At 39.4% G+C, this 25,114-nt stretch overlaps 1 pseudogene; it reads right to left on the reverse strand.

Moving 5' to 3' along the window:
* Positions 1–745: 745 nt before the first annotated feature.
* On the reverse strand, positions 746–1,116 carry LOC110566326 (large ribosomal subunit protein eL36-like; annotated as a pseudogene).
* Positions 1,117–25,114: the final 23,998 nt, after the last annotated feature.

Below are 25,114 nucleotides of genomic sequence, written 5' to 3' on the forward strand. Positions count from 1 at the left end.
CCCCTTTTTGTGTATTTGTTTCTTGTTGTTGTAGAGCTTTCAGATGTGCTGTTAAATTGCTAGTACAAGATCTATCCGATTTCCTTTTTCTAAATAATTAATTTTTGATCATAATTTTTTATTTTTTATAAATTACAGTTTATTCACTTTGAATCCCCGCTTTAGTCCCCTCCTTCACCCCTCCCAATCCCACCTTCCCTTCCTCAGCTCCTCCCATGCCCCTCCCCAAGTCCACTGATCTTTATGATGGCTCTTAGTGCTATGAACTTTCCTTTTAGCACTGCTTTCATTGTGTCCCATAAGCTTGAGTATGTTGTGCTTTCATTTTCATTGAGTTCTAGAAAGTCTCCCTGATCCAGTGGTCACTGGGTAGAAAGTTGGCCAGTTTCCATGAGTTTGTAAGCTTTCCGTTGTTCTGTTGTTATTGAAGTCCATCTTTAATCCATGGTGATCTGATGGGTTACAAGGGATTGTTTCAATTTTATCTGTTGAGGCTTGCTTTGTGTCCGACTATATGATCAGTTTTGGGTATCATTCCATGTGGGGCTGAGAAGAATGTATATTCTTTTCTATTTGGGTAAAATGGTATGTAGATATCTGTTAGCTTAATTTGATTCATGTCAGTTAGTTTCCTTATTTCTCTAGTTTCTATCTTGTTGACCTACAAAACTCTTTCTTCCTTTCTTTCTCTTTCTTTCATTCCTTTTTTTTTTTTTTTGTCAGCACAATATTGGGGAAGGGGGCATCAGTCCTTCTTGGACACCACTTTCCTCATAGATGCTAACACATTGCTCCTCCTGCTTCCTCATGGTGTGAATGTGCATGCCCACTCTCTTCTTGATGAACTTGAGCACGTGTTTCTCCTTGGACGCCTGGAGCAGCTCCATGGTACCCAGCTCATAGGGTGCAAAGCAGCACACCTGCCCTGATCATGTCCTGCATGAACTTCATATGCTTGGTGAGGCATCCGAGGTGCCCAGTCTTGTGGACGCTCTTCATCACCTTGTGGCTCTTGTTGAGGCCCACAGTCATGGCGTAGCGCAGGGCCTTGGCTGCTGCTCTCCAATGACAGTCAAGACAGCAAATCTCCTTCTTTTTTTTTTTTGAAAATCCCATTAGCTTTACTGAAGGGCTGTTTCTAATTTTAAAACAAAGTAGTTAATAGTTCACTATTGTCACTTCAGAATATTATAGTTGTCTATAAGTTCTTACCTGTTATTTAGGCAGGTTACATTGGTAAGCAATTACAAGAAGGAATGGGTTGGATTTTCTTTTTTTTTTTTTTTTCAATGCAGTTTATTCAGGAACATTGAACAATCATCTGACCCTGGTTAAAGCCAGCCCACAGCTTAAATAGCCTCTGGGTAGCCAACCCCAGCGTGCCACGTGGGCAATGCAGATAAGTCCACATACATGGAAGCAAGCCAGATCCTCAACCTTAGCCAAATATGGAGTTGTTTGTGACAGAGAGCACTCACCATCGGGAAGGTGGAAGGCGGAAACCAGCTCCATCTTTAAGGCGCGGCATTACGCAGCTCTCTACAGTTCCCCCTTTTTGTTTTAGACGCATCAGGCAAGAGTAGAGATCTGATCTCTGATATTAGAAATAAATTGGGACTTTGTACAGATGTTCATTTAGGTGTCATCCACCCAAAGAGCATCAGACCCGTCCGATACCTTTTTCTCAGAGGCGGGACCTGGGGCATCAACCTGCATGCAATCAGACATGCTCTTCTCTGGGTCGAAAGCGGCTGACCCTGAGTGCAGTGCTTAGCCTCGCATCCTGAGCGTAACATTTTAGCTCCCATGCTTGGGGAGACTGTCCTGCTTCAATGGCTGTAAAGGCCTGAATGGTCACGGCTGCATTACGCTGTTGTGAGACTCTAATCTTGCATATATACCACAGGCAAACCAAGGAGACCAACCCCTGCACAGATGTAGCCCAGGGCAGTTCAGAGTCCAATTGGGTTACATAGTAATGTGAAGAGGGACTGCCTCTGTCATAATCTGATTGCCCTGCTCTTTGATCACCTCCCCCTGGGGGGGAGCAGCTTTACCAGGCCATAGTAGAGGACAATGCAGCCACTTTTGATGTGAACTGATGGACTAAGATCAGAAAGGAGAGGAGAACCTCCCCTGTCAGTGGACTTGGGGAGTGGCATGCATGCAGAGGGAGGAGGGAGGAGGGAGGGAGGGGCTTATGGGGGGATGCAGAATGAATAAAGTGTAATTGATGAAAAATTAAAAAAAAAGAAAAAAAAAGATAATTTAAGAACCTTAAATGACTTTCAAAAGTGGAGGAAAACATGGAGTTAGTCAATTTACATGGGCAAATCTCCTTCTTAACTCTGATCACTTCCCCCTGGGGGGATGCAGGGGTGGTGCAGCCTTGCCAGGCCACAGAGAAAGACAATGCGGCCAGTCCTAATGAGACCTGATAGGCTAGGGTCAGACAGAAGGGGAGGAGGACCTCCCCTATCAGTGGACTAGGGGAGGAGCATAGGGGGAGAAGAGGGAGGGAGGGTGCGATTGGGAGGAGATGAGGGAAGGGGCCACAGCCAGGATACAAATTGAATAAATTGTAACAAATGATAATAATAAAAAATTAAAATAAAAGAAACTAAATGGATTAAAATTTCAGCTGAAGTTTCACACTACCTTTGGAGACTCTCAGCAAAGTTAAGTGGCTTACATGACTGCAGTGTTTCTTAGTGTTCAACTCGAGAGTCAGAAAGGAGTTAGTACAGCTATCTAATTTTGGTCTGTATTTTTATTTAAATATCCCCTCTATATAAGAAATCATAGACTATCAATACGTTACCTAAAACACACAACTGATAGTAAAATATAATGAATAAAAAATAATATAGACAGAAGGTTAAAATTTAAAAACCTGTAAAATGAACATAGTGTAATGAAAGCATGATTTATTGGGTTGATATGATAATTATTTTGGGCTTACTCGCAAATGTATAACTTTTTATTTAGAATAGCAATCATTTAGCACTAATATTTATAATGTTTACTAATAAACATCATTAAGCAAAGTATCTTGTTATGCATTTACTTCTACAGATTGCTAATGAGATACTGCAAATTAATACTTTAAAGATATGACTTTTATGGCACATCGCCTTACAAAAGAAATGATGTTTCCTTTGACCTGACTTGTGTTCTGTTCGGCATAGTTATACCATAGTATGTTATATGATAACTCATTTCTGCACCATTTTATTGAACATCTAAAATCTTTTGCCCAGTGTGTGATGGTATTTGGCCTCAGCCTGACACAGAGCATCATTTATCTGTTAAGCACCTGTAAGTTTTCTTCACGCCAGTGTGAGAGGATTAAAATAGCATGCCATTCCTTTGCCAAATTATTTTGCCACGTAGGTCATTATCTCAATTTATTACATTCGTTATTGAATGTAATTACAATTTATTAAAATTATGTTTAGTGTTGAGTTAATCCTTAAAACAGATTTTTTTTAGGTAAATGACAGATGAAAGTGAAGACGCTGACACTGACTATGGCATGTGCTGCCATTCATTGCTCATATTTGTCTGGATTGGTGCCACATTAACTCCTGAAATGAGAAGGACAACAATTTTGCTGAGTGTGTCAGGGATCAGCCAAGTAGAAAGGCATTTAATAATGTATTAGAACCACGTGAATGTAAGTACACATGACAGTACCCAAACATAAGCTGATGACCCAGACAGATCAGAAATGCTCATGTTACTACTATAATAAGGTTGAGAAGTAAATTAGTGTCATCCTCATGCTACAGACAAGAAGATCAAATCCAGTGACTATCATGAAGCCAGGGTGTGGTGGAGTCAGTATTGGAGTCTAAGTAATCAGGTCAGAGCTGTAACAGTGAAAGAGAACACACAACTAGGGGTGACAGTCACTTGCAAGTGCACTCATGCCTGTGTGTGTGTCTGTACACATACATACATACATACATACATACATACATCACACATACATACATACATACATACATACATATCTTCACACATAAATGTAGCTCTCACCCTTCCTTTTCAGCAGATGGAACTATTACAGAGATACACAACTGATTAAAATGCAGAAAATAAGTGACTATGGAATGCCCAGCTGCAACTGATCCATATGAAGAGCAATCCCTCTACCTCAGGAGACATGACAAGGGAAGACATGGAAAGAGTGGGAGAGCCAGAGGCCCAGGATGCCTCCTCCAAGATAGTATCTTTCAGACATGACAAAGGAGCTGCAGCCAAAAGCACATTTCTATTTCATAATGCTCTCTCAAAGGGAATATGTATATAAGAGCAGAACTTTAAATATTACATGCCTATTTCACTGCAGGCACGAGTAATATACATTAAAATTTTATTGAATTGATATCTCTAATTGATTTAAAAGGAGAAGATACATCTCTTTCAAGAAAGCAGGCAAGTTTATTATCTGACCAAGGAGGTACTGTAAAGCTCACTAGACACTCAGACATGTATGTGACCATGCTTCAGTATTCTAAATCACGTGTCTTAAATTTAAAAGGCTAACAAAGATGGAAGGGGGCTTTGGGGCTTGAGGCTTTGTTTCATATTCAGTATAATGTAAGTAATTGCCATCTGACAATATACTTAAGTTTTTCTTGGTATTACCATTTTAATTCATTGCTTTTTAAAATTTATTTATCCTTATTTTATGTACATTGGTGTTTTGCCTGAATGTATATCTGTATGAAAGTATTAATTCTTGGAGTTACAGACAGTTGTGAGCCGCCACGTGGGTGCAGGAATTGAAACTGGGTCCTCTGGAAGAGCACCCTGTGCTCTTAACTGCTGAACCATCTCTCCAGCCCAATTTATGACTTTTTAAAATTGTCAATATATTTGACATTGGTTTATTTTCTGAAGTAATGTTTTTCCAATTATTATAATGTATACTCATTAAAGAAATTTTGGAAATCCATTATGATGTAAAAAGAGAAATAAAAATCACCTCTTTCTACCCAAAGCCAATGACAATTAAATATGTTGATACATATTCTCACCAGTATTTTATTATATAATATGATACATTTTGAATATAATATTGTTCTGTTATCTGTAATAAACATTTTCTATATAGCCAGTAATTTTCTGTGGTAATATTAACAATCATTTTCTTAGAATAGATTTCTAAACTTGAATTTGGGTGTGTAAATGAAATGAAAATTTGAGGTAAACTGACCTGGAGAAAAATGTTAGCTTAAATCATTTCTTAAATAACCATCAGAAAGCAAGCCTATGCTAATTATCTGGGATTCAAACTACGTCAGCTATATTATCTGCTAGGAAAGATCTTTTTTTTTATTTTTTATTTTTTTATCAGTTACATTTTATTAACTCTGTATCCCAGCCGTGTCCCGATCTTATGCTTGAGTACATGTGTTAGTTAAATGATAGCCTCTGACCATACACTAGTTTTTAATCACTTATGTGTTTTTCCTTGTTGTTGTCTTTGTTTATAATTTGAGACAAGCTCTCACCGGCTGGCATAGAATTCCCTATGTAGCCCAGACTGGCCTCACACTCACAGAGGTTCACTCGCCTCGGCCTCCTCAGTACTAGATTAAAGATGTGTTTCACCGTACACAGTCCCAAATCAATTATATTGTAAAGTAACTTGGAAATTCTTGAAACTAATAACATTTCTTTATATAATAAAACAATTTTTGTTATCATCAGTTATGTTTGTAAAGGATTATTTTCACATTGAAAATTAGTTTAGTTTGATATTGAAGTTGAAATGTTTTTTGTTTGATTTTAGATGATCTATATGTATATGTATATGTATGTATATATCCGATTATTTTCAAAATGGTTTCTACTGAATCCCTGCTAATCCATTACTTTGAAATCCTGGTTTAGATGTGTTTCATGTCACACTTAGCAGATACATGTCATTTTGAGAATTATCAGACTGCAAGGGATATAAGGAAGGGTGGATAGAAGTGGACTATCCTTTTAGGAAAAAAAAAGAAATGAATGACAGAGCATTTCCACAAAATGTATGGTCATTCAATTCTATGAATGAAATATTAATCTAGGAAGTTCTTCGTCAATACATTTAGAGAGAATCATGTGCTGCTTATTGTTTCCAATAAGGTCTTAGAAACAAAGAAAGACAGTAGTCATGTGAATATTCCATTTACTTCCTGAAAATATTGTGGTCTGAATTCAGGAGATGAAACAAGCAATTTTGTGCAGCCAAGCAAGCTAAGTAACAGAAAATACTATATAATTATTGAGCGATGGTAGGATAATGGGCTAGAAGAAAAGATATAAGATGATCAAGTCAGGCCAAGCCATGCTTTTAACTCTCCTTCCTTTTCCATACTTTTGATTAAACATTCATTTTCCCAAGCATGACAGTGTCTTTTGTGGCATGATAGAAGAGATTTTCAATTCTCAGAGTGAAGAATAATGGAACGAGAATAAGGATAAACACATATCTAATTTAAATGGCTCTTCCGTGGAGCTACAAAATACCTTACATTTTTAGAGGGCCATTACTGTACTAAATTTCATGGGTGCTTATATGCACAGTGGTTCACAGTGGTTCACACAGAATAGTTATCATCTGCTCTCTGGAAATGAACTCCACCTTAGACCCAGCATTTCTTCTGCACAGTTAAAACATCAGCTGAAGATGTACAGAAATGTAAACTTTCCTGATTTAGCAATCTCGCCCAGTGGGAAAGTTTGTCTCAATGTTTGGCTTGACCTAACAGAGTTTCTCTTGGTCTTATATCCTCAATAGAACCCAGCACCTTGGGTTACAAAATGGCCTTTAAGCTTGAATGAGCAGGCATGTATTTTCCTCTACTTCAGAGCTTTACTATTTCATCTTTTCAAACTCTTTTACTGCAAGCGGACCAGAATTATATTGACAAGGGGAGAATTTATCTCCAAGAGGAGACGGCTATGCTCCTGTTAAGTGCTAATATAACATTTATGTGTTGGTGCCTTAATAACAGCCTAGCTTACCTAATGAAAGTTGAAAGCAAACAGTACTCTCTGAGATTTTATTATGACTGAAGTGACTGCAATTTGAGGCAAATTATCCCTATTTTTGTTCCCATATCAAAAACAGGGCCACTAACGCAATTGCCACATGTTTGGTATGGAATTAGGCTCCACTCTCATTAATCTACAAGGAAGAGCATTTTTCATGTAAACAGCTCACAAGGGTCAGAGAGAAGAGCTGTTTCTGTGAAAAATGCTTGTCAATAACTTTGTGAGTGAATTTTGAAATAAAGTGCCCGTAGCCTGTCATTATTCCTTCCTCTCAGAGTCGAGAGTGAGTGGATGAAAATTGAGCCTGTGAATTGAAAACGGGGTGAGTGTTATGGCCTTATCGACTTCAGGTAAAACGACTATTTTAACTTGTTATTATTTTTCCATTCAGGGGTCAGGCAATGTACAGTATTACCAGCATAGACTGCAGTGTAAGCAAATTGGTATACAAAAAGGCTATTACCCACACTCATGGGGCAGAGGCAAGCATAAGTCACCAGAATCCAGAGAACTTGTGATCTCCGCAGAAATGAAATAACCAACAGGGCTTTGCAAAAGAATAGCGTGGGTGTATAAGAATGAAGCTCCAAGGAGACAGAAAATTATAAACCTGGGTAAATACCCATTCACATGTGTAAAAGGCAGGCAGAAATTATGCATCTTAAGGTCCATTTGAAAGAACGTTCTAATTACGCTTGCTTGCAAAGAAATTGTGGTACCCACACTGAATCTCAGAAATCCCTACTATACCTATTACCACGATGCTTCCCTGCTATGCTTATCTTAAAAGTTTTTAGCTCCTGGATTTTCAAGTCTACTTGATGTATTCTTTTTCAAAGCTGGGTTCTCTGAGTTCATTCTTACAGGAAAAAGTATTTTCAGAACATTAAAAACCTTCCTTGACTTCAAAATTATTTTTTTTCTCATGTTGAAGAACACTTTGGAAATTTTAGTGTGGTCATGTTAAATTGACAAGAAATGTGCTCTCTCTCTCTCTCTCTCTCTGTCTGTCTCTTTTCTCTCTCAAGTAATCTTGGATCCATAGAATTATGAGCGAATTCCTGACATTTGAATTTTCTTATTTTTTTCCATTTCAGAAGCAATGTGTTGTTTCTATCCTTTGATACTGACTGTTTTCCTCTATAGACTCTGATAGTTAGAAAATAGTCAGATATACCTGGAAACTAAAGAGCTTACCAGGATAAAAAAAATATGGTGGAGAAGAGTTATATGTAATTATAATCCCCAAATAATATAAATTCAAATACTAAAATATGAAAAAAAATTATTGTTTTATTTGTTTTTACAAAGACTTATTTTAATTATATGTATATGGGAAGGGGTATTGCAAACCTGAGTGCAAGTGTCTACAGAGTCCTTAAAAGGGAGCTAGATACCCTGGGGCTGGAGGTATGGGTCTCTGTGAGCTGCCTGTGTGGTGCAGGAAACCAAACTTGGGTCCTCTGCAAGAGCAGTTTACATTATAGAGAATGGAGCCATCCCTCCATCCGTTCCTTTATTCTAAACAAGATTTTCATAACCTCAAAAGCATAATGATCTCTAATTTAAAAAACTCATCATATTTCCTCACTTCTCATTGATTCAATTTATTCTTTTTTTCATTGACTGTTTACTAGCTAAACATCGCGTCAAACAAAATACAATGGTACTACAATTCCTTCATCGAGTAAGGAAGAGAGCTGGCAAAACAGCCAGCTAAACGTTAAAACAATGCAAGATTCATGGAGGTGAAGGCTTTTGTTTTTGTCCAAATACATAGCCTAACTATTTAAATGAGTATCAGGCATACAGCAGACACAACACCTACGCAGTATCTGTTGAATGCTAAATGGTTGCAATAGAGACAGTTAGGAGACTTTGGGATACCTAGGAGAGACCAATAAAGGGGAAATGTACCTTTGGCTTATCAGGTTGGCGTAACTGGAGAAACTGGTGCAGGGCCTTTTACGTGTTCAGAAGTTTGGAATTTAGACCAACTCTCCTGAGTGATTTAAGCATGTAAGCACTTCAACAGTGAAAACATGTAGATGTGTTTTAAGAAATAATGACTGAGGCTGAAATGTAGCAGGTGATGGAGAATGGGTGGAGCTGAGCAGATCAAGCCAGGAATCTCACAGAAATCCAAGCAGCATATAAATAGCAGTGGTCAAAAATAAATAGAGAGATAGATAGATAGATAGATAGATAGATAGATAGATAGATAGATAGATAGATAGATAGATAGATAGATAGCAGCCGTCTAAAACAAGGCAAAGGTGAGGGACACCGGGAATTGGGCATATTTGTAAGATTTCCTTGGCTGTTGGGATAGAGGAGGCAGGAAATCAGTTAAGAAAGACAAAAGAGGGCATCTGTGGAAGGCTCCTGTCCTGTTCCCTCTCTTCTACCACTTCCAGTGTCTGTCCTGCTTTCCCTTCTTAATGAGACAAGCATCTTCCCTAGGGTCCTCCTTGTTGTGTTCTTTAGGACTATAGATTTTAGTGTGTTTATCCTATATTATATGGCTAATATCTACTTATAAGTGAGTATATACCATGTGTGTTTTTTCTGCTACAGGGTTACCTCATGCAGGATGATCATTTTTAGTTCCATCCATTTGTCTGCAAATTTCCTGTTTTCATTGTTTTTAATTGCTGAGTAGTATTCCATTGTGTAAATGTACCACAATTTCTGTATCCATTCTTCTGCTGAGGGACATCGAGGTTGTTTCCAGATTCTGACTATTACAAATAAAGCTATTGGGAACATAGTTGAGAAAATGTTCTTGTTGTATGGTTGAGCATCTTTTGGGTATATGCGCAGGAGTGGTGTAGCTGGGTCTTGAGGTAGCACTATTCCTGATTGAGAAAAGGCCAGATTGATTTCCAGAGTGGTTGTACCAGTACTCCCACCAACAGTGGAGGAGGGTTCCCCTTTCTCCACATCCTCTCCAGCATGTGTTGTCACTTGAATTTTTGATCTTAGCCATTCTGAGGAGTATGAGATGAAATCTCAGAATCATTTTGATTTGCATTTCCCTGATGACTAAGCATGTTGAGCATTTAAGTTTTTCTCTGCCATTCGGTAGTCCTCTGTTGAGAATTCTCTGTTTAGCGCTGTACCCCATTTTTAATTGGATTATTTGGTTTGTTGGTGTTTAATTTCTTGAGTTCTTTATATATTCTGGATATTAGCCCTCTGTCAGATGTAGGGTTGGCGAAGATCTTTTCCCAGGCAATAGGCTGTCCTTTGCTTTACAGAAGCATTTCAGTTTTATGAGGTTCCATTTGTTGATCACTGATCTTAGAGCCTGTGCTGTTGGTGTTCTGTTCAGGAAGTTGTCTTCTGTGCAAATGAGTTTGAGGCTCTTCCCCACTTTTTCTTCTAACAGGTTTAGTGTGTCTGGTTTTATGTTGAGGTCTTTGATCCACTTGGACTTTAGTTTTGTGCAGGGTGATAAGTATGGATCTATTTACATTTTCTACATGTAGACATCCAGTTAGAGCACCACCATTTGTTGAAGATGCTATCTAAGACTTACCTAACAGGGTATCAAAGCAGATGCAGAGACTCACAGACAAACTTTGGACAGAGCACAGTAAGTCTTATGGAAAAGGGGGGAAATAGAAGGACCCAGAGTGGAGCCCTACAAGGAGACCAACAAAGCCAAAAAAGATGGGCCCAGGGGGGACTGCAGAGACCATACACAGAGAGGACCTAAACACCCTGCTCAAATGTAGCCCATAGACAGCTCAGTCTCCACAGGGGCTCCCTAGTAAGGGGAGAAGAGACAGTCTCTGACATGAACTTGGTTGCCTGCTCCTTGATCATTTCTCCCTGGTTGGGCTACCTAGCCCGCCCACAGAGGAAGAGGATCCACGAAGTCCTGATGGGACCTGATAGGATAGGTCAGACAGTAGGGGAGAGGACTTTCCCTGTCAGTGAACTAATGAAGAAGGAGAGGGAAGGGAGGGAGGGAGGGAGCTACAACCAGGATACAAAGTGAATAATTGTAAAATAATAATAATAATAATAATAATAATAATAATAATAGAAGAAGAAGAAGAAAAAGAAAGACAAAAGAGAAAAAAAAAAACAGGATTCATCTCTTCAGTCTTGGTCAATGACGCATATAAATGATACCTCCCAAGGTTAGAAGACACATTTAGAAAGAAGTTTACTTGTGGACGTATCGAGTTGTCAGCCTTTCAAGTTGTTATAAACTGGATTTCTGTTGTTATCTCATTCTTTCTATTGCCTGAATCAAAATTTTCAGGGATCTGTCACAACCAATAAAAACACACTTAAGTACTTACGGTATTTATAAGCTGAGTTTTCATATATGGCCATAAGTTACGTTTACAACGTGAAATGGTTTTCTTGGGTTGGGTAGATGGTGCATGGGTCAGAGGGCTTGTTGTACAATCAGTAGGACCTAAGTTCATATCCCAGCACCTATCTAAAAAACCAGACATGGCAACCTGAAGGCCTGTAATGTCAGAATTGGGATGGGTGGGCAGAGAAGGAAGGTTTTGGTGAGACACTCGAGACTCATTTTTATTACAGCAAACAGTTTTGAGAACTAGAACGTTTCATCTTATGTATAAGTTAATTTCCAAAATGAATGATAAGAGAAAGTTCTTTCTGGCTAAACAAATGTTTTGGTTTTCATTGGAGAGCCTTGTGTAAATAGTGCTAGGTGAATTCATTCAGTGTGGTTAATCTTAATTTATCATATTATCCTAAATTCTGCGTGAAGACCCTCAATAGGTTTCAGAGTTGCACTCCAGGCCTTGCTGTAGGTGCATCGAAAGCCAGTAGTTTCAAATTGACTTGTACTTGTGTGGAAGTTAGCTTTTTAAAATGTATTATTTCTTTGACTTGGCATTTCTACAGTGAATAACTACCCACTCACTTTTCTTTAAATATAAACTTCAATATGCTGAATCTTCCTAATGCAAGAACGTCTTTGTAATCTCTACGTGTCTTGGTGATTGCTCCTCTGCAGACTAAATAGCACAGCAACAAGTGTGTTGTACAGACACTGTGGGCTTTTTCCTTTCTGTTTACAAAAGAGAACAAAGCATAGGTGCGTGTGGTCACCTGGTTCCTTCACAGATGGTAAGGCATGTAATCCTAACTATGTGCATCCTGGTTCAATGTCCCTTTCAGCATCCTACTGTTTGCATCAACAAGGGAAAAGAAGGGGTGTGGGGGGGAAAAAAAGAAATGGCTATTTAGCATGCATATCCTTACCTATCCCCAGCTTTGAAATCACCTCATATGGAAGAAAACAGACAGTCTCCTCATGATCACAGTGCCTAATGAGCATAACTAAATCTTTTTTTGCAGTCTGGGGGTTTCCCATAGTCAAATCCTTTGAGAAATGTGATGGCTTTGATTACACTGTCTTGTAACAACTTCCATCTCAGGGAAACACTACATGTCTTTATAAAAATAATTCAGGATATGTTTCTTTATACCTGCCTGCCAGTATTCAAGAGCAAGGTTTATACATTCACATTTTATGAACATGAAAATTAAATATTTATTGATCCATATTAATTTAACTAATGTAGTACTCTGAAATCCAGTGTGCTGTTTTCACCCATTTAACTTAAAGCAATATTAGAAGGAAATCCAACTGAACATTCTTTAATAGATTTCAAACATAAAACAAAGAAATCAATGAAAATGTGGCAAGGAACAAGTTCCTCTTGCTTGAGAAGGAGTGAGCGTAGAGCCTGCCAGAAGCTGGTTGTCACTCCAGTAGACTAATTTTAGAGAGAAAAAAAAAATCGTCAGTGTGGTAAAATGAATTTCCTTTCTGTAGCCTGCCTGATTGCTGACATTCTGAAATCTCATAATATTCTCTGAATAAATTATCCTCATTTTGTTTAAAAAAGAAATTTAACATACATTTAAATAGTGCCGTAATGCAGGAGAGGAGCAGTGCTGAGCTGTGCGTTCCACTAATGGCATCGGGTGCAGAGTGAGTCATCATGGTTTTTATTTATTCATTCATCCTTGGATCCTTTTAAAAGTCTCTAAGGCCCTAATGACCATCATCATTATCATCAGTAAAAACCGCTTTCTGGTGCAAAGGCAATAGGCATTAAATTTAGAGGCAGCATTAAATTATCAGTAAGGAGGGCTTAGAATGGTGCTACACTCATATTCCTGCATACGATACACGGGAAGTTCACAGAGCAGCAGGCAGGCAGATTTCTTTTTAAAGGCTGTGGTTAGGGTCTTATCTTTACAAGGCAATGCCATTCAGCTCAGGAGAAAATGCATAAGTCAGGTCTGAGCCTCATTGTGATTAACTGAAAGAATAAGTAAACCAAGAATAAGATGATTCCTAATTATTTATTTATATATTTATACATATAATTTAAAAAAAAAGTCTGTACTGCATTTCAAGCTTTCCTCCCATACCAAAAAAACAAAACAAAACAAAACAACAACAACAACAACAAAAACTGTCTTGAAGTAGTGTGGAAAATGTTTAAAACTAATTGTTAAGTCTTTCCTGTCTCGGGACTCTTACCTGCTGCTGACAGGACGGATGCCTGACCTCTCTGTGTCATCTCCAGCAAAAGAATTAGATTTGCACTTGTGAGCCCGAATTCTACTCACAAGGGAACAAACTTCACTTCTGAAAGTATGTGCAAGTTCATAGCTGAAATAAGTGTTGCTGCAATTTGCAGTCCCAGTTCCTTCCCCAACTCACACTTCCATCACAGTTTGGGCAGCTGATGGTATATACTCACTTATAAGTGGATAGTAGACATATAATATAGGATAAACCTACAAAAATCTGTACACCTAAAGAAGCTAAGCAAGAAGAAGGATCCTGGGTAAGATGCTCAATCCTCACTCAGAAAGACAAAAGAGACAGAAATAGGAAGAGGGAGAAAACAGGACACAGGACAGGAGCCTACCATAGAGGGCCTCTGAAAGACTCTACCCAGCAGTGTATCAAAGCAGAAGCTGAGACTCATAGCCAAACTTTGGGCAGAGTGCAAGGAAACTTAAGAAAGAAGGGAAAATACATTCTTAATCCTTGAATTTGTAGAGGATGGAAAATACTTTTCTTCCATCACTGCATGTTAATCTTAGATCCATTCTTTCAGATTTGACTCAAGATCTTTTGTGTTCAGTCGTTTTTTGTTTGTTTGTTTTTTGTTTGATTTCACTTCTCTGGAATACGTTTTATAATCCAAAGGAGCCTTCTTTTTAAAAAATTTTTATTCATTTACATTTCTTTTTTTAATTACAATTTATTCACTTTGTATCTCAGCTGTAGCGCTCACCCTTGTCCCCTCCCATTCCTGTCCTCCCTCCTTCATCTCCTCCTATGCCCCTTCCCCAGCCCACTGATAGAGGAAGTCCTCCTCCCCTTCCATCTGACCCTAGCCTAAGCTATGTAATAAGAAGGCTCCTGGGTAAGATGGTCAATCCTTCTCCAGAAAGGCAAACAGAAAAGACATTGGAAGAAGGTGAAAACAAAGAACATGACAGGAGCCTACCACAGAGGGCCTCTGAAAGACTCTACCCAGCAGGGTATTAAAACAGATGCTGAGACTCATTGCCAAACTTTGGGTTGAGTGCAGGGAATCTTTATAAAAGAAGAGGAAAACAGAAAGACCTGGAAGGGTTTGGAGCTCCCCAAGGAGAACAACAAAACTAAAAACTCTGGCACAGGGGTCTTTTCTGAGACTGATACTTCAACCAAGGACCATTCATGGAGACAACCTATGGCAGCTATAGCCCATGGCGGCACAGTCTCCAAATGGGCTTCCTAGTAAGGGGAACAAGGTCTGTCTCTCTGTCTCTGACATGAACTCAGTGGTTGGCTCTTTGATCACCTTCCCCTGAGCTGGGAACAGCCTCACCAGGCCACAGAGGAAGACAGTGCAGCCAGTGTTCAGTCTTTTAAATGGACTTTTCTTCTAAGTATGAGAGCATTTTTCATGTGACAGTTGCCATAGATAGGAGAAGCATATTCTGAACTCCTGGTTTCAAAAATGAGATGAAAGTTAGAGATATTCTTAATAGTATAGAACTTGACTGTTGATCTATACTTGCAAAAAGAGGGATAGATGGAGGGAAAGAGAGGGAGAGGAAAGGAGTAATAATGACAGGAAGGGAAAATGGGAGAAAGGTTCTGAGAGAGAGAGGGTAAAAGAGTCAGGGAATGCATTGTCATCAATTTTTGCATGAATGTGGGCAAATTCAGTACATATAAATACCCTATTGGTTATGTGTGTGTGTGTGTGTGTGTGTGTGTGTGTGTGTGTGTTTCCTGTGTGAGGAGGTACATATGCACATTGTGCACATACATGTGAAAGGCAAGAAAAAGTGGATGTTATCTCAAGGAACAACAACAACAATTCTTTTCAGACAGGCCCCACTCATTGGGCTGAAGCTCACCAAACTGACTAGGACTAATGACCAGGAAGCATGGAATCCTCTTCTCCCCTGTCCTGTGCTGGAATTACAAGCACATACCGCCACACCTACTGTTTTATGTGAGTTCTGAACCTTGAGCTCAGGTCATCACACATGGGAGGGAAAGACTACACCAACGGAGCTATTTCCCCAGAATTAGATATCCCCACTATCATTCTAGAGAGAATTTTGATTTTTTTAATCTTACTATAAGCAAAGTGACCCAAACTTGTTTGATAAAGGTGACTCTCAGAGCTATTAAAATTTATAGATATTCCAATTGATCCCTAGATAAACCAGTTTTACTGGTGTCTTGGAATTTCTTGACAATTCAAAGCTTTAGAAATCTTTGTTAGTATATATGTATTACATGTGTTAATATAAAATACATATATAATTTTACATAATGTATAATGTTTTATATATTTGTACAAATGCTTAATATATATATATATTTATACAAGAGTACCATGTGCTTTGAATCTATTCACACATCTGTTCCTCTCCTGCAATCCCCTCTTCTTCCTCCACAGAATCTTGCTTCTACATCAACATCATCTGTGTATGAATGATCTTATGAAATCTAAAATGCACAACAAAAGAAAAAGCATTTATTTTCCTAATTTGATTTATTTTACTCAATATGATGTGCTTTATTTTTGTTTTTCTACAAAGACATAATTTCATACATATATATGAGTAAAACTCTTACATATAATATATAATATTTTATTTTTAACTGATACTTTTATTAATTTTTGAGAATTTCAAGGAATGAATTTTTTATTAAAAATTTACTTAAATGATTGTACTGTCACAGTATGATGAAAACACTGAATAAGCATATTACAATGATATTAAAAGAAAAGATGCCAAAGCAGGAGCCAAACTTTACCACTGGGTTAAAAATAATAACACAGAACAATATCATATTCAGTAGACAAATATTTAAAGGTGAAATGGGAAGATATTTGTCATAACAGAATAATGGGATGCGGAAATGTCTGAGATTTTGTAGAGGAATTTTCTCCAATTATACTGAATGACTGATGTTAAGAACCCTATCACAGAGGGCCTCTGAAAGGCTCTGCCCTGCAGACTATCAAAGCAGATGCTGAGACTTACGGCCAACTGTTGGGCAGAGTGCATGGACTCTTATGAAAGAAGTGGGAAATAGTAAGGTCTGGAGAGGACGGGAACCACACAAGGAGAGCAACAGAACCAAAATATTTGAACAGAGGGGTTTTTGCAGAGACTCATACTCCGACCAAGTACCATGCATGGAGATAACCTAGAACCCCTGCACAGATGTATCCCATGGCAGTTCAGTGTCCAAGTGGGTTACATACTGATGGGAAGAGGGACTGTCTCTGACATAATCTGATTGGCCTGCTCTTTGATCACCTCCCCCTGAGGGGGGAGCATCCTTACCAGGCCACAGAGGAAGACAATGCAGCCACTCCTGATGAGATCTGATAGACTAAGATCAGAAGGAAGGAGAGGAGGACCTCCCCTATCAGTGGACTTGGGGAGGGGCATGCGCGAAGAAGGGGGAGGGAAGGTGGGATTAGGAGGGGAGGAGGGAGGGGCTTATGGAGGGATACAAAGTGAATAAAGCATAATTAATAAAAGTTAAAAAACAAATATAAAAATACTTCACTTTTCTTCGAGAACAGGGCCTATCTCGATCCCTGTATGTTTTGATAGAGAATTAGTGCCCCCCCTCCCCGCCTTTAAAAAATTTCATCACTTCCTGGAGACTCAAGGAAAATACTAAATGTGTGATGCAGGAATAAATAATACAAAAATTCCAAACCTGAAAGAAAAGGATAGCAGAAACTTTACAGTGAATTGGAACTTAAATTTTTCAGTGGAACAACCACCAACCTACTGTATTGCTTTTAAAATTCAGGCGCTTAACATCAAGGAATGAATTTTGATTGTTCATATTCACCCCCTTTCTTGGCCCCTTCCAGATCTACCCTATCCACCTGACTTCCATTTTTTTTTCTTTCAAACCCAATGAGCCCAGTTTGTGTTTCCCAACTACTCTTAAGGGTGGGGTCTTCCTGGAGCAGAGTCAGCCTACCAGAGGTCATACCATTAAAGCAAAACAAAACCCGACACTGCCTTTCCTGGAAGCTATCAAATGTCAATATTTTCTCACCTGCGGTCTTGGAATTTCTGGAAAATTCAAAGCTCTAGAAACCGTCATTAGTGTATGTGTATTCTGTGGTCACCCACTGCCTCCATGCTAGCATCCCATCTGGCTAGATCTTGAACATGTTTCATGCATTCTGTCACAGTTGTTGAGAGTTCATATGTGTAACTTTCTTTGTTACAGTTAAAAAAAAAAAAAACAACACCATTGCCTTGGAGTTATCCATCTCTTTATGGCTTTTACAATCTTCCTGTCTCTTCCTCCATGAACATTCCAAGGCCTCAGGGGAAGGAATATGATAGGTGTTTCTCACTGAGGTTTGAGAACGGCAGTTTCTTTTTCTCTGCACACTGAACAGTTGAGGTCTTTTGTCTCCTGCAAAAAGCTACTCTGAAGATAGTTGATCAATGCACTGATCTGTGAATAGGGTAGCAATGCATCATTAAAGTCTTAGCAGAATAATAGCATTAGGTTCTCCTCTAGTTCCTATCCACAGAATCTTGCCCCCATTCACAGCACCAGATATAGATTCCACCCCATAAAACTGGTCTTAGGTCCAATCAGACAATGATTGGTTCCTTCCACGGCATTCATCCTATTATTGCAGCCATGTACTTCCGTGTCAAGACAGACATTATTACAGTTTTCAGGGTCCACAGATGGGTGAGGATGGTGCCAACTTTCCTCTCCTCCAGTAGTAGGCATGGCACCTTCCAGAATCATGAAAGCTAACCAATAGGGATGAAGCTCCCAGGTCAGTGCTATCTTGACTTCTCCATGTTCTATAACTTGAGTATGTGGCATTTTCAGCAATAGGGTCTTACCTTCTAGAAGATGTGGCTCCGGAAAACAGCCAAGAGCAATCACAATAGGGTAATTTATTCAAGGGTCTATGTAACTCTAACTATTCAAGAAGAGGTAACCCATTGCTGGTTCTGGGGTTTTTAGACCCTACCTGTGGTATCTAGTTGGGGTATTTCCGCCCCATTATAGAGTAACTCCATTAAAATTCTTTTTGTATATGTACATGTTTAGGAAGCTTCTATAGTCGTAGGTGTTCATCTTGCTTTTTCAAAAAGCCTTTGGTCTTAGTTTGCCTTCCCCGTAGTTTCTCCTCTACCCTTCCCTCCCAGCCTCCACCTCATTTTATCCTTTTGTTCCACAATTTCTGTTCCACTCTTTATATCACTGTATTCTATGGTCTGACGCCTGAGATATCCCCTTTGAGCACATTGTTCCTTTCCAGTTTCCTCATCTCTCTGGTATTGCAAATAAAACACACATATCTAAGAATTCCAATCTAGCATTCGTTTTTATCTTTCTGATTCTGAATTACCTTTCTCGGGATTACTGTTTTCAGTAATCCAGCGACTTCATTTTTAACAGCAGAACAACATTCTATTACATAAATGGGGCACATTTTCATTCTCATTTATGAGTTGATGGACATCTAGGCTGTTTCCATTTTCTAGCTACTGTGACTAGAGTAGCAATAAGCATAGAGGAGTGTGTATCTCTGTGGTAAGATGTGAAGTCCTCTGGATATGTGCCCCAAAGTGGCAAAGCTTGATCTTGTGATAAATCTATTTCCAGCTTTCTGAGGAGCGGCCACACTGATTTCCATGGTAGTTGCACCTATTTGCACTCCCATCAGCAGTGAAAGGCATCCCCCTTTTTCACACAACCAAGCCAGCATCTGCTGTCATTATTTTTAACATTGACCATTCTGAATGGGTAAGTTGAAATTTCAAGATAGTTTCAATTTGCATTTCTCTTGTGGTTAAGAAAAACAATTATAAATTTTCAGTCATATGTATTTCACCTTTTGAGAACTTTTGTTGTAGTTTGCAGGTCCCAGTTTGAAACTGGAATATTTATTGTTTAGTATTTTAGTACTTTTTGTGTATTCCAGAAACTAACCTCTGTCAGACATGAAGCTGGTAACAATTTTTTTAACATTCTGTAGGCTGCCTCATCACTTGAAAAATGGTGTCCTTTGCTGTGCAGAGGCTGTTTTATGCAGTACCATTTATCAATTGTTACTCTTAATAACTGCAACACTAGGTCCCCTCAGAAAGTCCTTCCCTGTGCCTTTAAGTTCAAGCATCTTTTGCACATTCTACACTATCAGGCTCAGGGTACCATATCTTCTGTGGATGCCTTGAGCTGTTTGGAGCTGAGCTCTGTGCAGGGTGAGAGATAAGGATTTAGTTTCCTTCTCGCACAGACAGCCGTGCACTTTTACCAGCCCTCTTTGTTGCAGATGTATGTTTTTCTGGCATCTCTGTAAAAAATTAGGCAGCTATAGGTGGGCGGATATATATTTGTATCTTATGTGGCAGCTGCATTATGTAATGCGTGGAGTCCACAGCCAAGCAACATTGCTGGTGCCTTCCTCCTCCCTTCCCTCCTGCTTTCCTCCCTCCTCCCCTCCTCCCTTCCTCTCCCCTTCTTGCCCACCCCATCAGCAGTCCACTTAGATCTGCTGGCACTGTGAAAGCTAGAAAGCAGGACAAAAGCTTTCAGGTCAGTTTGGGTTTGCTTCCTCTATGTCTGCCACTAAAGTGCGGAGCACCTTTGGCAATGGGATCTTGCCGTCTAGCTCCGGTGGGCAGCCAAGAGCAGGAGGAATAGGCAATATTGCTGTGGGAACGTCAGGGATTGGGCACTCCCAGGACGTCTCCCATTTCTGGCAGTGAGGTTTTCACTGAATAACCTGTGACTTCTGGGATCACCAATATCCACCCACACAGGGCACTTATATTCAAACTCTTTTCTATTATATATTCATAATTAGTTTACTAAGTTGTAGGTTTAATATGGCTTTTTCATATGTCCTTAAGTTTTTATTTTTTTAATTTTTATTTTTTTCTTCATAATTTACTCATTAAATATCCTGACTGAAGCCCCCTCCCTTTTGATTAACTCTTCTCCCATCTCTTCCTCTCCCCCATCCCTTGGTTTCCACCACTACTTCAGCCTTTCTATCGCCAGTATTGCCCTCTCTATTTTTATAGTGCATGTACTCTAGCATTTGTCTTCTACCTTAACTTCTCTAGCTCCCCTCTGGTCCTTCTCTGGGTTTCTGGCTTCTACAGACAATTTTCCGGCTTAAATTCACAAATCTAAACGCAAAATTCCATTGTGTGTATATACTCTTCCCATCATGGGCTGTTCACCATCATCTACTTTGATTAGGGACTTAAGTCTTCTAACCCTGGCCCTTATGACTTAAGAAAACATGCATAAGCTAATTAAGAGCTAATGTGTTGTTTGCAGTTGAAATAACTTGCAGGGTCAACATTTGCTCTGCATCAAGAGACTCTGTGGGAAAAAAAAAAAAAAGATGTAATCCATAACCTGGATTAACCTGAGTACAAAGAACTTCAATTTCATGAAGCATCCATTAGATGTATTTCTATAGAACTGAGTTTAAGTTTGTGGTACAATTTGAGTTTCAATAGACGTAATTATGAAACTCAGACTTACAAAATGTTGATGAGGGTTTATTGGTGTATGGGAAGGCATCACCATGAATCCTACTTTTCAGCATGTTTCATGTGGCTGTCAAAAGTCCTTCTCTACAGAAGTAGTTTCATTTTACCCATAAGTAAAAGGGAGGCATTTGACTCCAGTACGTCTTACAATAAGATGAGGTATTGCGTCAACTGCATAAAACTGAAATGCCATTGATAAACTTCCTGGCCATACGTAGATTGGTAGAATAAGCTGCATGCTTGAAGTTTTAGTCATAGAATAAAAGGGAGATACGTAAAGAAGGCATTAACTTGAGGGCTTGACGTACATGTGTGCCTCCTGTATTTGCTCCTAACTTTCATAATGGTCCTAAGTATTAATCTGGAAGACCAATACATAAAGCATTTCTTTGCCATCTAACCTTTGCCTAGAGTTAGGGAGGGCCATCCCTTGAATGTGAAATCTGTAAACCTACTGGGCAGGTAAGCCTGCTTACAAAAACAGGGGAGGAGGTCTCTTTTTCCAAGAGATTCATTGCTAAGGTCGCTTAACAAGCAAACCACCTGTAGTGACATTAACATAGAATCGATTTTGCAAAATTCAATTTATGTTCCATTTTCCAAAGGTGACAGCCCATGAGACCAAAACCTGGAATGGTGATGATTATAGAGTGAACATTTTATAATAAGAAGACATTTTTCAAAAGCTGACATATTTGGTTGACATTAGCTGTTAAGATGACAGTACCTGGTTACTCTAGCCAAGGCCAAAGGCAAAGGAAAACACACGGCACATAATGCTTCTAAAAACTGATTTCCTCCCTACCCGCAAAGATTTGATATTGTAATTAAAATCAAAACATAGGTGATCGGCTCGTTTCCTACCATGCCACTAATTTAAGGGGAAAATAGTTTTTAAAAGCCACCAAACAGTTGCCTAGCTGCATGAAGGAGACTCCACTGAATTACTTGCAGGGTTTTGTCGAAGCTGCTGTTAAAAAAGCAATCGTCTTGCCAAATTTTATAATTTGGGCATTAAAAATTTGCTCCCACTCCAAAACAAAAATAAACAAGGACCTGAATTAGTGTTTGCAGAACTGTGTTAGATTTAATGCATGCAAGCAATTAAGCAACACTGACTTGATTCACTGTGGTGTCTAAACTGGCATTTTAAAAAATGAAAGTAGCTAAATTTGTCCCCGATAAAATATATAGCAGCAATGGGTTAGGAATTTTGCAGTTTTGCCCAAAGAGTCCAATCAAACAACCCATATATTAGGTGGCCGTTAACATGCTGGCAGCTGAATTCTTTACATCAGTTTCCAAGGTTGCACAGTAATTACATCTACAGTGAGTCATTTTTGTGGCATATTTTATAAAACTTTTACAGGTTTTCTGGGAAAGGATTATTCAAAGTCACCTTTTATAGATTCTGCCATGAATATTAGACAATTCTTTGAAAATGTTAGTGTTTACCGCTCGCATCCCTCCTGCCTTTCGCGCAGCGGGCAGCTGAGGGTTTCGTGTATCAGGAAAGCGTCTATCCCTTCCCAGACCTTCTGTTCCCCAGCACTGCTGGTCTATGTTCCCACCAAGCTTCTGCCAGACCAAAATAAATCCAGTTGCCTTTCGCCGCTCAAGGCCAGTCTGGGAACCAAGGAAAGAATCAGTCGCTCTGAGCATTTGCCCTAGTGCAGCGTGAGAGGGAGAGACGTGCTATATCCAGACCGATCCATCCACAGAGGGTTTGCTGGTTTGAACAGCTAATTCATTTAGCGTTAGCATTTTGGGGCGCTCGCTTTTGTCCTGGTTCCTCGTAGTAGCCAATCAGTGTTCAGAGATGTGGTGGAGGCGGTTGTTAGGTAAGCTGCTCCGCGTAGCTTTCTGAGCCCCTGCTTGTTAAAACCGCGTTACTTTCTTTCATTTTCACCGGCATGTTGCCATTTATGAATGGTAAGTCCTGACTGCCACTAATTTCCAGGCGACTTTTCCTACAACCCCTTATTCCAATTTGTTAAAATAAAGTTTCCTTGAATACACCTTTTACCCTACTTCATACTGAGCCATTTAACGGCCTCTGCATTGTTTACTATAACTCGATACATTTTTATCACACTGGAAACTACTTTTTCCCAGAAAACATCCTCTCTGTGCTCATGAAATAAATGTACAGAAAATAGGGGTAAAGGATTTTAAGCATATTTCAAAGATTTACTCAAGGGTTAGCTTTTTACTTACTTTAAACTGTAGGACAGTTAAGAACTGTGAGAAAAGGTTGTGCTAGGATGGTGGGGGGGGTCCTGTGTTTAGGGGACAATGTCAGGAATGTCAGCATAGGAATTAAGAAGAGAGGGAGAGGAACGGTATTCGAGTTTGGTATTAGTGCTTAGACAGAGGACTCTCACTGGGGAAGTGCAGCCATCCTTACTTATCTGCTTCTCACCTTGAGTCCAACACATAAGGAGTTAAAACTTGCAATAAGGTGGAAGAAAATTTGATCAATCAATCAATAAATATAAGTACTACGGCTAAGAATAAAACAGAACATTGGAGAAAAAAACAAAAGGTCATGATACATAAAAGTGCTCAAGGATGAATTCTGTGAAGAGGCGGCCTTGGAACAGAGACCTAAATGAAGTAAAAAAAAAAAAAAAAAAAAAAAACTCGGGAAACTCTGATTTACTTTTAAAACCACTGATTTTTTATCATACCAGGGCCTCACTCTCATAATTTATCTCACCCTGATTTTCTCTCCAAAGCCCTGCACCCAATGACTGCTACACGGAGGATTAAGGTTGCAACTTACAGATTTGGGGTTGAGGAGACAAAGCTTTGTGATATACACTTTTTGGCCTCTTTTCGCTGTTCTTCCAGATGTTAACATATCTGTCCTTTACTCAAGTGACATGAGCACTTGACTAAATACAGGAGTGTGGAGCTCAGGGTAGGTCTTGGTCTAGAGATGATGGGAATTTGACAATTATAAGCACTTAGATAGAAAAACAAAAATAAAGCACCTTAGGAGCTAACAGAGAAGCAATGTTAAAGGTGGGACCCATTCTGAAATGAAGAAATGAAGAAATGTGAGACCAGAAAGGCCTCTGAATGGAAAAGGAAAACTACCTCCAGCAGGACAACTCCAAAATCTACAACAACAACAAAAAAAGGAGCTTGAAGAGAGATAATCTGTATCAAATGTTGTTGATTGGTCCAAAAGAGATACGACCTAAGAACAGACCATGGAATGAGATAGAGGGAGGTTGCTGGGAAGGTCACAAAAATAGCTTCCGAGTAACCAGAGAGATGACCTGAATGGAGTGGATTGGGCAGAGAGGTCACTGATGAGATGGGTGTGGAAAAAGCATTTGTTGACTTTACTATACAACAGAACAAAGAACTGGGACCAACATTAGGATGAGAGGGTCTAGAAAAGTGTGTTTTAGGTGAGATTGAATGGCTTGTGTTTGTACTGACTGGGACCATCTTATTAAAAGGTAGCAACTGAAGATTCAAGAGAAAGGGAGGGTAACTGCAGAGGTGATGTTTTGAACCGATCCCAGAGAATGGCAATCTACTATGAGCACAGAAGCACTGGGTTTATGTTGGAACAGGTTTTCCCCGTGCTGTGGGTCATGTGCATTGTTCCCACAAGCTCACACATTCGAACAGTTGGTCTCCATCGGGTGGCACTGTTTTGGAAGGTTGAGGAACCTTTAGGAGATAGAGCCTCACTGGAGAAAATGGGTCACTGGGGTTGGGCCTTGAGGTGTTCTAGCCCTGCTCCACTTCCTGTATATTCGAACTTCCTGTTCACTTTCTGTTTTCCAGGTGGGGGTGCAACGTGACCTCCCTTCCTCCTGCCCCGGGCACCATGCCTGCCCTGCCTGCTGCCACATTTTCTCCATCAAGATGGATTTTATCCCTCTGAAATGGTAAGCCACACTATATCCCCTTTCCCTGCCAGTGGGAT

Source organism: Meriones unguiculatus, chromosome 18 (assembly GCF_030254825.1).
Source record: "Meriones unguiculatus strain TT.TT164.6M chromosome 18, Bangor_MerUng_6.1, whole genome shotgun sequence".
Classification (NCBI taxonomy): Eukaryota; Metazoa; Chordata; class Mammalia; order Rodentia; family Muridae; genus Meriones; species Meriones unguiculatus.